Below are 13,327 nucleotides of genomic sequence, written 5' to 3' on the forward strand. Positions count from 1 at the left end.
ACGTGTGCGTGAAGCACCAAGATCAAAGAACCAAGAATGAACCTCAAGCATGCGTCTCCCTCCTCCTCTTCCCACATGAAACATTGAGGTTCTGTCCGTTCAACATAACCTCTTGCAAATGTTCACAGTTCTTTCCTAAGGAAACAACACTCGTGTGGCTTCCCTGGCTAAGCAGTGTTACCCTAAAAGCTTTGAACTCACTGCTCAATTTTGGCTGGATGTGAACAGGAAGACCAAGATATCACAAAGGGAGCTGTGATGAGAAAAATATTCTTGCTGGAGAAGAAACCTAGAGCAGATCTTCTCCTGTCTGGCACCCTTGGGTCACTCTCACTGGCTTGCTTAGCTCTGCTGTTTGTGGAACAAGCTACCTGTGTTTTGTGAAGAGGTCTTCTCCCCTTCACACACAGCTTTGAAGTCAAATGCACTTTAAGTAAAGAGAATGGGTTGGCAAAAGGATAGAGATTTAGGTAAGGTTGAGGTAAATGGAAGCAAAACCCAAGGTCAGAGCTAATACCTGGATTTTTTTTTTTTGCATATTTTACTCAGGAGAGGTTGCTTATTTCCCTCTGTACTCTGCAAAGCACTCATCTTAATGCTTAGTCTTTCAAAATGAAGCCATCATTGTCACATTCAGCTTGCAGAAGTGCTGGTCACTCTCTTGCCTGTGAGCTGGCTGCTGCGGCTCATGAGATTATTTATCCCATCTCTTTGCACTGGGACTACCGAAATTCAGAGTTGTCCTGGGTAAGGACAAAGTGAGCTACCCTGAAGCTTTACATCATGTTAATAAAAATTGGAAGACACCAGGAAAGAGAATGAGAGAAATTGCTACTGGACAAATATTCTGAGTGCTTAAGCTGAAGCTATCCCTAATGCTGCTCTGCCCTGTTTTCTGCATCACTCCAGAGCTTCTGTCCATGACTTACTCTAAGCCTTTAGCGCCTTGTTTATGGAGTTGAAAAAGCATTACACATCCGTCCAAGGGTTTTTTGTTGTTTATATCTGCTGACTTCTTGGTGAAACAAGGCCTCTTAATGAGCATTTTAATGAGCTGTACAGCAAGTTAACTTGAAAGTTAGTGATGTTTTCTAATTGCTAAATAGTTGATTGTGGGGCCAGGTTGATGGGACAGAAACCCAAGTCAATACAGGTGCTGGGCAGGAATTCTCATATTAAAGACAGCTTTTATCTGTCTGCCTGGGGAATGGTTTGATGTAATAGAGGTATGTAGGTGAAGAGCCTGGGAGGGGGCTGTGTCCAGGTGACCCTTGGACATTTGTCTGGGAAGGGGCTCTTGGCTTCAGTGTGAGCAAGCTTGAGGTTGGCCATGGCTTTGGCACTTTGAATGAAAGTTCTCAAAATATAGTATTTTATGGATGATTTCTGCAGAAACCTTGCTTGTTTTGGATTCTCTGTAATGGAACAAAAATTACAGGCTCACAAAAAAACAAATGGAAGAGCACAAAAATGGCTGTTTAACACTAGGGCTTGTGTCCAAAGCATATGCTAAAAAATAACAGATGTTAATAACAGAATTAATAGTGCACTCCTCAGACTGCTCTTAATAATTGTAGCAAACAAAAGTTTATTAAACAGATGCAATGTAAAATACAAAATATGTTCAGTATGTTATGAGGTAGCAATGTCTTCTGTACAAGATACTTTCATTTTGTTGAAACATTGATTTTATTTATTTTTTTTTTTTACATTTTTTCCAATGTATGCAGCCTGGAATACTACAGAATTTGCTGTAGAAGATCTGGAAATAAGAATCTCTGGAATAACAACTCAATGCTGTTGTTGTTGAATTAGGTCCAAAAGACCTACGTGTCATAACTAATGGGTCTCAAGATGTGCGAAGGTCATACTCTGAGAGTTAGAGTGTCAGTTTCTTGCAAAAATAATCTGGTTTGTTGATTTCCATCTGATCAGATGTAAGGTATTACTTGTTTAAACAAATCCTCCAGGAAGTTCAGAGCTGGAGCTTAGCCAGCCTGTGCTTCTGAGGAAGAGAAATTAAAAAGAATGCAAAGGAAGGAAATGTGAGCTCAGGTACAGCAATAAAGTATTAAAAATAACTCAAAGTAAATGCTTATGTAATGGCCAGTAGTCAATCACAGTTAAAATAGCTTTTGCAAATATATTGATTTAAAATAAAACGAACCTCAGAATAAATCCACGTATATCGGAAATGTGAGCTTCAAAATATGTTTCAGGTGCACTATGATGATTCCAGTCAAAATCAGCTGATTATTCATCTTTACTTATTGCCAGCTATTTGTCAGCTAAACAGTTACAGTATGTTTAGAAATACTTTAGAGTGCTCACTTGAACAAGATGTCAATTTTGAGGATGGAAAGAAAAACCCTAGCATTTTAGAGACAGTAGCAATCCACTGCAAGCAAGCGTTGCTTTAATCCACAGTGAGGCAGTCATGGCTCACCTAGCTAGTGTGAGTGACTGTAAAACCTTTAACTGTACACAGGGATGAAATGGAAATTCTGCAGTGTGTATTAGCAGTCCATTTAGAATCATGGTTTGCAACTTCTTCCACGCATGTATGTTAAATCTGGCTGGTAGTATTGAATATAGCCTTTTGGGCACCCTACTAGTGAGGCCTGATTTAACTGTGATTTTCCCTCTTAACTTGGGGAAGTACTGATTACCTGTGCCTTGTTAGGGAGTTACTTCTTACACGAGAGTTTCACTAGTAGAGATGGCTGAGCTGGAGCACAAAGCAATTATTCACTCAGCTGCTGGGTAATGATAAGGTTTGGTTTCTTTGGGGGGTGCATAGCTACAGGATGCACTTTTTTTTTTTTAAAGTGGCAGTTTGAAGGGGTGACTCAAGCAGTCTTTATGTTTGGGATAAAGTGCTGGGCACAATTCCTGAAGAACAGCTGGCATGGAATTGCTGCATAGCTTTCTTTGCCCACAGCAAATGTCAAGCTTTTCAGGAAAGGGCCGCAGTCTTCAAAGGAGAGGTTTAGAGAGTCAGGCATGAAGTTTCTGTAGCTAAATCTTGATCTTCAAGAAATAGTATTCTGCTTCAAAAGTAACGTTAAAGGGAAATCTGTGTGGGCTTCCCACAAGATGGTGATAGCAGGATAGACTTTTCGATCTGAAAGCTATAGCCAAGGAACATCAAGATGCCCTGACTGCATTACTTGCTTTAAGTTTAAGGTTGGTGGAAGAGAATGATCTTTCAGTTGCTGCAAGCTCATGAAGCATCCTTTATTACTGTGCTTTATTCAGATCATGTTATGGTTTGTGCTTATTTACTCTTGACAGGAAGCACTGGAATGGATTGCCCAGAGAGGTAACAGATGCCTTGTGCCTGGAGGCATTCAATGTCAGGTTAAATGGGTCTCTGAGCGACCTGATCTAGCTGTAGGCATCCCTTTTCATTGCAGGGGATTTGGACTAGATGACCATTAAGGGTCTGTTCCAACCCAAATGATTCTATGAGTTATTAAATCTTGCCTACTTTGTTGCAAAAAGATTCTCCTGTTATATGGTCCTGGTCTGAGTGTGAATTAGTGCTTGTGCTTTGAGGGATGCTAATCTCTCTCTCGCTTTATTCTCAGTTGCACAGTTTAGAGTGGTAGTTGGATTTTCTTCAGGAATTCAACTACCCAAGTTTTGGGGGAGGAGTAGACACAAATGCATGTAAACTGGAAATAATCATTTCAATGGTTCTTTTTTTTTTTTTTTCAGAAGAAAATAAATAGATGCAGCATAAAGTTATTTGATTGCAGAAGAAAATCATAGCATTTAAGTTTCTAAAACTTCCAACTCATTACATATGGAGTGAGCCTGCCGAATAGTTTAAACTTGCTGGAGTTTGACTTATGTCAAATTGCCTTGTATTAAAAATATCCAAGAATGCGTGACATGAGATGGATATCTTTTCATGAGACCATATGTCTGATTGCTTGCCTTTTCCAAGTCGCAGTCTGTTTATGCTCCAGCACCTCTCTGAGAAGCGTGCTGTTGCACTCTGCACCGCCTTCAAGTAAGTGTTGCTGGGCAAGTAAGAATTCTCTGGTGCTTTGGGGTCAGGATCTTCAACTGCTAACTCTTTAGAGGAGAGACTTGTTCTCTCTTTTTACACCTAAGGCATCTGCTGACATGATGTGTCTGCTAAACTACTGTGCTTTAGAAAAGATGTGGGTACTCAAGTCTAGACCCAGGGACCTTGTGATGGTAGGTCTTGTGCAAACAAAATGAACTGGTTCCTGTCCCATACAGTCGTGTCCAAACATTGGACAGAGTGACTAAAGAGGATACCAGCTCACAATTGTGATTATTCCAGTGATAAAATAATAGAATAAATGCCCTCAGAAATCTTTTACAGTAGCTGGCACGAAAAAACATGATAAAAAAATCTGTTTTTCTGGCTAGGAAAATCAAGTCTGTGATTAAAGTACTACAGTGTCATAACTTGTGAAACATATTTTCTATTAATACCTCATTTTAATAAAGTAGAAAGCATTGCAAATGGTTGGAGGGTCAAATGGGCTGGATAGCTGTCACTGTTTATTGATATTTACTCACTTGCCTCTGACACAGTATCCTTCTAATTGGCAGGCAAGCAAATGAATTGGCTATAATTCTTCCTGAAATGCTCTCAGCAGGTTGCAAACGAATGGGAGAGGAAAGGAGAAGCTCAAGTGTCTATGGAGGGAATAACAGACAGAAAGACCAGAAATCGGAGCTGAAAGGAAAAATGAAACTTCACAGGAGGGAGAGCCATGTGTGCGGAAAGTTCCATGGCTGTAACTGCAGCTTGGTGGAAGGAACTGGGAGTAATGTTCTTTGTTCCCCAGGGGATTGACTTCTATAATCTTTTCTGTGTCAGATCTCTTACTGAAAGCAGTGAGGAGCTCTGAGCCTGTGGCTATGAGAGGTTGAAACTGGGAAAAGGTCTAATTTTTTTAAACTGTCCTCTGTGTTGTGGCAAACCCATGCCAGCTTTGACTTATTTTTTTACATTTGAATTAATGTAGAGAAAAAAAGTGTCCTGTAAGCTGGCATATAGCAAAAGATAAGTCATGTCATCTTTCGTGCATGTCTCCTGCCTCTTAAACTGCTTCTGAATTTTGAGGTACGTTTTTTGGTAGCTACACTAAAAATGAAAGGGGGAAGTGGGATAGTGTTGGGTTACTGTCTTAGACCCAAGACAAAAATTGCTGCTTAAATTTGGAAATGGTAGGGCAGATGTTCTTGGCAGTTGGCTACTGGAGCCTTGGTGCATGGAAGGATATCATGTGACTGCCTGCTAGGATACCTGACCACCCTGTGCTGTAGGGCTTAAGGGGACCCAGCCTTCCTGAATGGGGGAAAAAAAAAAAAAAGGAAACAAAGTAGGACAAGTTTCTGTTGGTGATGCTGTTTGAAAACAGAAAAGAACAGAAAGAAACCAGATCCTGCTCTGTGGGTAAGGACAAATGGAGGGGGATGGAGGGAAAGGGTGTTTATTTAAAACAAAACAACAAAAAAAAATCACACAAGAGCTTTTAGGAAATTCCAGTTAACCAGAAATCCAGATGTGGATCAGTACTGGATCCATATGCTAGGGATAATGTGCTGCTTGTTTATTTAAGAGAGAAAATAGTGTTTCAAACTGTATTCCTTAAACCACAGTGAATGCTCAACTTTTGGTTCCAGTGCTTGAAAGTAACTGCCAAAGCCTTCTGTCTGCTTGCTATGATAGTTACTACCATTATTAACCATTCTCTTGTTCAGTGCTCTTTATCCCTGAGGAAAATAAGAGCTGTTTTATTAGTGGAATTTGATGGTGTGTTCTTTGGGGAGAAAGTGAGCAGAACTGGGACAGGAGGTGAGGCTGTATTTACTGCCCCAGACACCACTGCTTGCTTGTTTCATGACTAACAGACTTCCAGAAGGGAAGCAGGGCTTAAGGAAAGAAATAACTTTTCACAGACATAACAGGCCTCAGAAGATTAGCTTGTGTTACTTTAAATTTGTTTAAACTCATGCCAGGATATTGCTTTCAGACACTCTGTTCAAGGGGAAAGTGGCTTAAAAAGTGTAAGGAATGTGGGTCACAAATTAACAATTTTTCCATTGTTCTCCTTCCTCTCTGGTTAATAAGCTGCAGCATGATTTGGAGAACTCATCATGTACAACAATGGCAGGAATAGCCCATATTACAGTCTGTTGACTACTCCATGAGAGATGCATGCTGTTTGTGATATTCTTTCTGCATTATCTCAGTCACCAGCTGTGCAACCTCTGTGAGAAACTGTTACTGAATATAACTCTACAGGTGATGTGCTCAATTCCATTGCCATTCTTCTCTGGTTTTTCCCAGTGTAAGCATCACTAAAATCTGCATAATGTCAGCTGTATCTCTTATGCTTAGAGAGATTTCATTGCTTTACGTTTTTATAAAAAGTTTGGAAATTGGTTCTCAAATGTGTGTGAAGATAATACTAGGAAAATGCTTCTGATATGAAGTAGCTTCCTCCCAGTATACCTTCATGTATTTTTATTCTTCCCGTACTTCTCCAGAGAAATTTCATGAGAACCAGGTGAGTCCAGCTGGGTTTAAAAGGAATGTTTGTCAGAGTATAAACTAAGCTCGTGTCTCTCAGCAGAAGCAGGTATCCTTCTTTCCCAATTTCGGATAGTTACAGAATTGCTTGTTGTCTTTTAAAGGTGCGTCTTGGATGGTTTTTATTTGGCAAAAGCGTAAGCTGGTGTTATGCTGTGGGAGGAGCATAGGACAAGGAAGAAACTGAAGACATTTTTCACAAGCCCTGGAAAGCTTTCAAAAAGAAAGAAGTATTAATTCACTAGGGGAAAGTTTGAAGAAAGTGCACACAGCTGCTATCAAGTAAATTGTGCTGGGCTGATTGGATGACAAAAATGTTGGAATACACTTCAGGGACTGCAGTCGCAGTGCCAAAGGAGATCTGGTAGGAGTTCCATAAGCAAGCAGGAGTTTTTGATGGAAAAACTGTTCTGCTGATGTATACTTAATGCTAAGATGTGCAAGCCTTCTCTCCTATTGGATTCTCCTCTAAGGAATTTAAGTTAAGAAAGGTTTCCAGCATTAAAGAAAATGAAGTAACGATAACATTATGCATAGTCTGGCTCACAATTTTGGTACCCACCATTGTAGAATCTCCAAAATGTGGGAATCTGATAAACTCAAGTTCTGATACACTTGGAGTGAGATTCCAAATGGTTGTTTTGACACCTCAAGCAGAGTTCTAGTGCTTTTTAGGTGTGTAGATCAAAGACAGCAAGTTATACAGTCTGTGCTCAATGGCTTCCTAGTTGGAGATGTTTAAAAACAAACTCCTCCCTGTTTGGCCTAAAAATTGTTTGTACATAAATTTGGATGTGCAAGTATACACACAGGTAGCTAAGTATAGGAAATTGAATCTCTTGTGGTGGCCTGAGAGCCTTTATGACCTTGGAGGTAAGATGGTGTTTGTAACTAGAAGCTCATGAGGACCTGGCTCCCCTCAATCTATGGAAGTGTGGACCTTCATTCCAAGCTGCAGCACTAGCCCACACTGTAAATCATGAGATCAACTGATCACAAAGCAAAATCAAACATTGTATTTGTCATAGCAATTGGTGCTGTGCAGTCTTTATAAACAGCAGAGTATAGCATTTGTGGATTAAATGTTGTCAATATTTGTAACTGTTATCAGCCTTTGTCAGTGTGATGACAGGGCACCTAGCTGATGGTGCCTGGTCCAGGACTGAGGCTTCCAGGCAGGAATGCAATCAAGTCAGCAGTTCTGTGTGCTTTCAGGGAGAGCTCCATCCCACTAGATGCTCCAGGAGTTTACCCTTGGTTCTCCCACTTTGATTATGTGGGAGATTAATGATAATTTAATGACTGTACAATGATGATCCCTTTGGCAGAAGGGTAGGCTGAATTCAGTATTTCTGTACCTCAAATCTCTTTTTATCTGCAACTAAAAAATACCTGAGAATTGCTCTTAGATGTCTTTTGTAATAGCTGACATTCTTCAAAGAACATGAATACTGAAATCATGCCTTTTTGAGGTACAGTTTAGGGCTCCTCCGTTTATATAAATGAAAACTGTCTAATTTATGGTGGTCTGTGATTCTCATTCTTGTTGCATTTCAGGGCTAATTCATAAGTTCAGCACTGCAGCAATAAGTGCATCTAGATATTAAATCTGCCTGGGATCTTAAGTAAGAGAATGAGGACAGCTATCTCTCTGAAGGTGAGGAACTTCCATTGATTTAAAAGGAGACTGACTTACTACAAAATGGCATTTACCTCGAGTGCTGTGTTCAGTACTGGGCACCTCAATACAGACAAGATATTGTAGTTCTGGAGCAGGTCCAGAGAAGGGCAAACAAGGGTTGGGAAGGGCTTAGAGAATATCTCCTACAAGGAGAGACTGAAGGACCTGGGACTGTTCAATCTGAGGAAAAGGAGGCTGAGGGGAGACTTTATTGCTATTTTCCTGAAAGGTGATTGCAGCAGAGCAGGGCTGGTCTCTTCTCACTGGTGACAGGTGACAGGATGAGGGGAAATGGCCTTAAGTTGCACCAGGGGAGGTTCAGTTTGGATGTCAGGAAAAACATCTGTACAGAAAGGGTTGTTAAGGCTCCCCATGGAGGTGGTTGAGTCACCATCCCTGGATGTGTTTAACAACCATCTGAATGTGGTGCTCAGGGCCATGATTTAGCAGAGAACTGTTAGAGTTAGGGTAGGATGGTTGGGTTGTGGTTGGACTTGATGATCCTTGAGGTCTTTTCCAACCTGAGCAATTCTATGATACTATGATAAACCCAAGCTTTCCTTGTAAGTGGCATGAAGTCAGATCAGTGGATCATTCACTAGTATCAGAAGGACTGTTCTTGCTCATGGGAGAACATAGCTTATAAAAACACAGTACAGTTTCAAGTTTATTTTCCTGCTTTGTTGTTTTTCACCTTTTTATACTCAATGTAAGCTGGTAGGACTATAAAATTAGGATGATTGGTCTTTAATATCCTGCTGGAATTCATTTTGTCATATGTGTTCATCTGATGACTATAATCTTGGTTACCTAAAAGGACTGAATACAAGAAACACAGAGCTAAATGCATTAATTTTTGAATGTTGCAGTAACATTTAACAGGCTTTTATTCTTTACTGTATGTTAATTGTTTATCCCTAACTCATCCTTGAAATAAATTTAAATATACGTGCATCTTCCTCCTCTTGGGTTTTAAAAAGATAAGCATTTGAAAGCTGGGAGTGATCTGTACAGGAGATAAACATTCATGCAGCAGGATACGAGCCAAAAGTTAAATGGAGTCTAAATAAGTAAATAAATGGATCATTCACTTAAGTTACTTTGTAACATCTTACTGAAAGTTTTCTTGATTTTCTTCTGAAGTGAAAGAGTCTGATGTAAGAGAGCAATTCTTGTTCTTTAATCATAAATGTATCTCTTCACATACGATTTTGTGTAACGCTTTTTAAAAGAGACAGAGTTTATTTGATCCTTCTAGCAGATTCAAAGCAAAATGTGGATTTACATTAAGAATACTTTTTTTTTTGATTATGTATTTTCTATACAAGCATAAAGGCTCAGTACCCTCAAAACCGAGCCATCGCTTTTTACCCCAATACTTAAGTGCTTTTTAGAACTTGAGCATCTGAGCCTGGATTCAGTCTGTTTGCAAATACTAAAATTTAGTACAGAAACAGCAGGCTCTTTCTTCCTAAGGCAGATTCATTGACAATGTAACACAGAAAGTAAACTGAGGTGGATAACAGTGCAATTGTTACACAATACAGAAGATCTTGCATTTCCTGAACGTCTTTAAGATAAAATATTGCAGGCAACTTAGAAGTTTTAAATTTGCCTGGGTAGCTAAAATGAAATTGCTGTTTTATGTAACCACTGCATACGTACTTTCTTCAATGAATACTCTTAAGATTTTTGTTGTTGTTGTTGAGGTACCTGGTTCAGTGCATCATCTCTGATATGTGAACAGAAAATGGCAAAGTTCAGAGGGCTATTTTATATTTAGGAGTAAGCTTAAGGCTGGAAGATAAGTTGAGGATAGGAGAATAATTATGACAGTGAGCATGGTGCTTTATAAAAGTGACACCCCACTTTCACAACCAGGGAAGGTGGATGTGAAAATTGCAGGAAGATCATATGCTACACCAGTGATACAGCAACCAGTGGAATTTGTCACAGCTGCTGGTCTAGAGCTGAAAAAGTTGTGTTAACTCTGCACCTTCATTTAATTTGAGATGTGAGGGAGAGTGAAATTGTTGTAGCAGATGATGAACCCTGATTTCTTGCTTGTGTGATGAAGCAGATAACAGCCCATATGGCTTTGGCGTCCAAACACTCCCAATACCAGTAATTTCCAGAGTAAGCATTTAGGATGAGCAAGTAAGGGATCTGGCCCCAGTAACATCCTTTTGTTATGACAGAAGAAATTTTTTTTTTTCCATGTTCTTGCAGACTGACCCAATCAGAATTAGCTATGAATTCATGTTGAATGTGGTGGGAAGAAGAAAGAAATAATTCTGGAAAGGACTGAATTTTCTATTTGAAGTTTAGCATTTTTGCTTCGGGTTGGGAATACATTTAATTTAAAGTAATCAGGAAAAGTAAACCTTAAAATTGAGAAAAGAAATGGTGTATTATTCATCATCAAACTATTCTTTTCCATTTACAATTTAGCAACAAATCCCAGACCCACTTACTTGCCTCCTACCTCTGTGTTAGAGATTTGATGAGCCAATAATTTATCTGAAAGGCTAGGGGCCCCAGCAGTGAATGTTGTGACATTTACGCCCTTTGTGAATCGAAGCCAGACTTCTCAAAGCTGAATGCTCCAGCTGTGTTGGAGGCCTGGAAAACATTTTTTCTTTGGCATCTAGTACCAGAGAAGCCCCTTGGAGTAGAATTCTCCAATTAATGGCCATCCTGGTTGACTTGGAACGCCTCCACCTGAAGTGGGGCAGAACAAGGGACACTTTCAAACTGTGAGCAATTTTGTTGTCTTTGCGAGGAAGATTGTTCTGATTCAGACCAGCCTTTTTTTCCCCAGCAACAGGGTCATGTCAGGAAGGAATGCAACATCTCTGGTTCAGTTCAGGGGGTAATCTTATGCAGTTTGCAGAGCTGCTTGGAGAACTGAGAGCTTCAGTCTGTAAGATGGACTAATGCCCAGTGTGGCTAGTAAAAGTAAGACTGCTGTTAAAGTCATCACTGGAGAAAAAACACACCCGCTAACTTCAAATAGGCTGTTGGCTTCTTGAGAGAGGGCCAAACTTCTTGTGATACTGAGAATTTTGCCAGTTACCCAACCCATTATATGTATATATGTTATATGTGTGTATAAAATGTTCCTTTTTAGCCTGAATTGCTAAGGAAACTGGACACAAATGAGCTCACTGTCTGTTTATCATTCCCTCACTTCGATGGCTTTTAGCCTCACTGAACAGTTTCTTCTGACACTGGAAGAAAGTTTCAAAGACAAGTAAGCTCCCACCAATTAGGGAGACTTCAGGAGAGCAAGGACAGCCCAGAATGTGATGGCCAGCCAGCAGGTAACTGGTCATGGTGCTGCCTCTTGCACCCACTGCCTTTGGGGGTATGCTATGGGAGCCTGGGCTGATGCCAGGAATGACACTTGATGAGGAGTAATGATTACGGCACACCAGCAGGAATCCAGCCTTTTCTAACTGTGCTGCTTGTAGAGCAGCTTCTTAACAAGATCAGTTATGGGGATGTGTTGTGTTGCCTCTCTGATTTTTTTTTTTTTCTTTTTCTGCTGTGCAGTGCTTTGCTCTGACAGCCTGCTTTTCTGCTTCTAGCAATGTGCAGAGCTGCATTCATCTCACTATGCAAACAGCTTTTACGCACTGAAAGAGCAAAAACAGTCTTGGCCATACTACTGAATCCAACAGCAGGAGTGATGGCCTTCCTATTATCACTGATTTCTCCTGAGGGCTTCTTGCTTTTTTCTTTGCAACCACAAGTCTTTGCAATCATTGCAGGCAGTATCAATTTTCCTATGATATAGGTGGCTGGATCTTTTCTGATGAAGAGAGTTGAAGAGAGAAGACTTCAGGTGATGATGAATTGGCCAGGGGAAGCTCCTCTGGGTAAAAATCATGGTATCTTGATTATTGATTATTATTCTTTCCTATTCACTATATGTATAATGAGCTCCCTGTATAATGGCCTGAGCGTGTAACTGCCATTCTGTAAAAGTTATAGGCAAAGTTATGCAACTTTGATATGTCTTCATGTTTATTTGGTTGAGGCTTACTACTACTAGATGTTGCCACCTGGAATTCTCTGAAGAGAGGCTACTTTTCATGAAAGGTCCTGCTCTGTGGAATAGGTTTCTACAGAAGGTCTAGCAAATGATGTATACTGTTCAGGGGGAATAGCAAGATGACAAAACTATATATGAGGTTACTTTTACTTATCTGACTCCTTATCTAAGCAATAAAGATAGTTTATTGAGAAAATGCTGTTCTTCAGTTTCTGTACACATTTGTATGGCTTTATGTTTTCTATTAGTCTTTATTTTGTTAATACATGCGAACATTTGTCATTCATTTTCTCTGAGCAAAAGTAAACCAAATCAACCAGTAACTTTGTCAAAATGTAAATGACTTGCAGTTTTACTGAAAGTGGAGTGGTAAGATGTGTTGAAGTCACAGTGTATGAAGAATCTGGTCCAGCAATGTAATCCCTACACCCCTCTTATAAACAGTCACAAATTTCCATATTCTGCATTATGGAAAATATTGGTTAGGATTTAAAAGGATTCTTTTTTTGGTGGGAGCGATGAGGGGGACGTGTGAATGGAAATACAGAAGGAAACAGTGAAGGAATTAAATCCTGATGAGTTAACACAGGAGAAAACATGGATCACGGAATGTTAGGAAGATAGATTACTGGAGGAACTGTCTTCCTAAAGTGACTCAATGTTTCATCCCTTTAGTCTCCACCCAGGTCCCAAGTGACCCACTATGAATTAAAGATGCAGATTTATGCTTTGAGATGAGGGAAATTTGTCACTGTCTAAGCTGTAGCTGTACTATCAGAGAAGCAATCTGCTGTAACTGGTAGGAGTGGCTGCCAATCAGTAACTCCATTCACAGATGAATTTGTTTCAGCACTTGCTTCTCGCATCTCTACCTTGGTTCAAGCTGACTGCATGCAGCATCCCTGTGCACCGATGCATCATCACACAATACTGTCGGTTGGATGTTTGGACTAGATGACCTTACAGGTCATTTCCAACCTTGTGATTCTATGATTCTATGGTCCTT

Source organism: Meleagris gallopavo, chromosome 2 (genome assembly GCF_905368555.1).
Source record: "Meleagris gallopavo chromosome 2, MGAL_WU_HG_1.1, whole genome shotgun sequence".
Taxonomy (NCBI): Eukaryota; Metazoa; Chordata; class Aves; order Galliformes; family Phasianidae; genus Meleagris; species Meleagris gallopavo.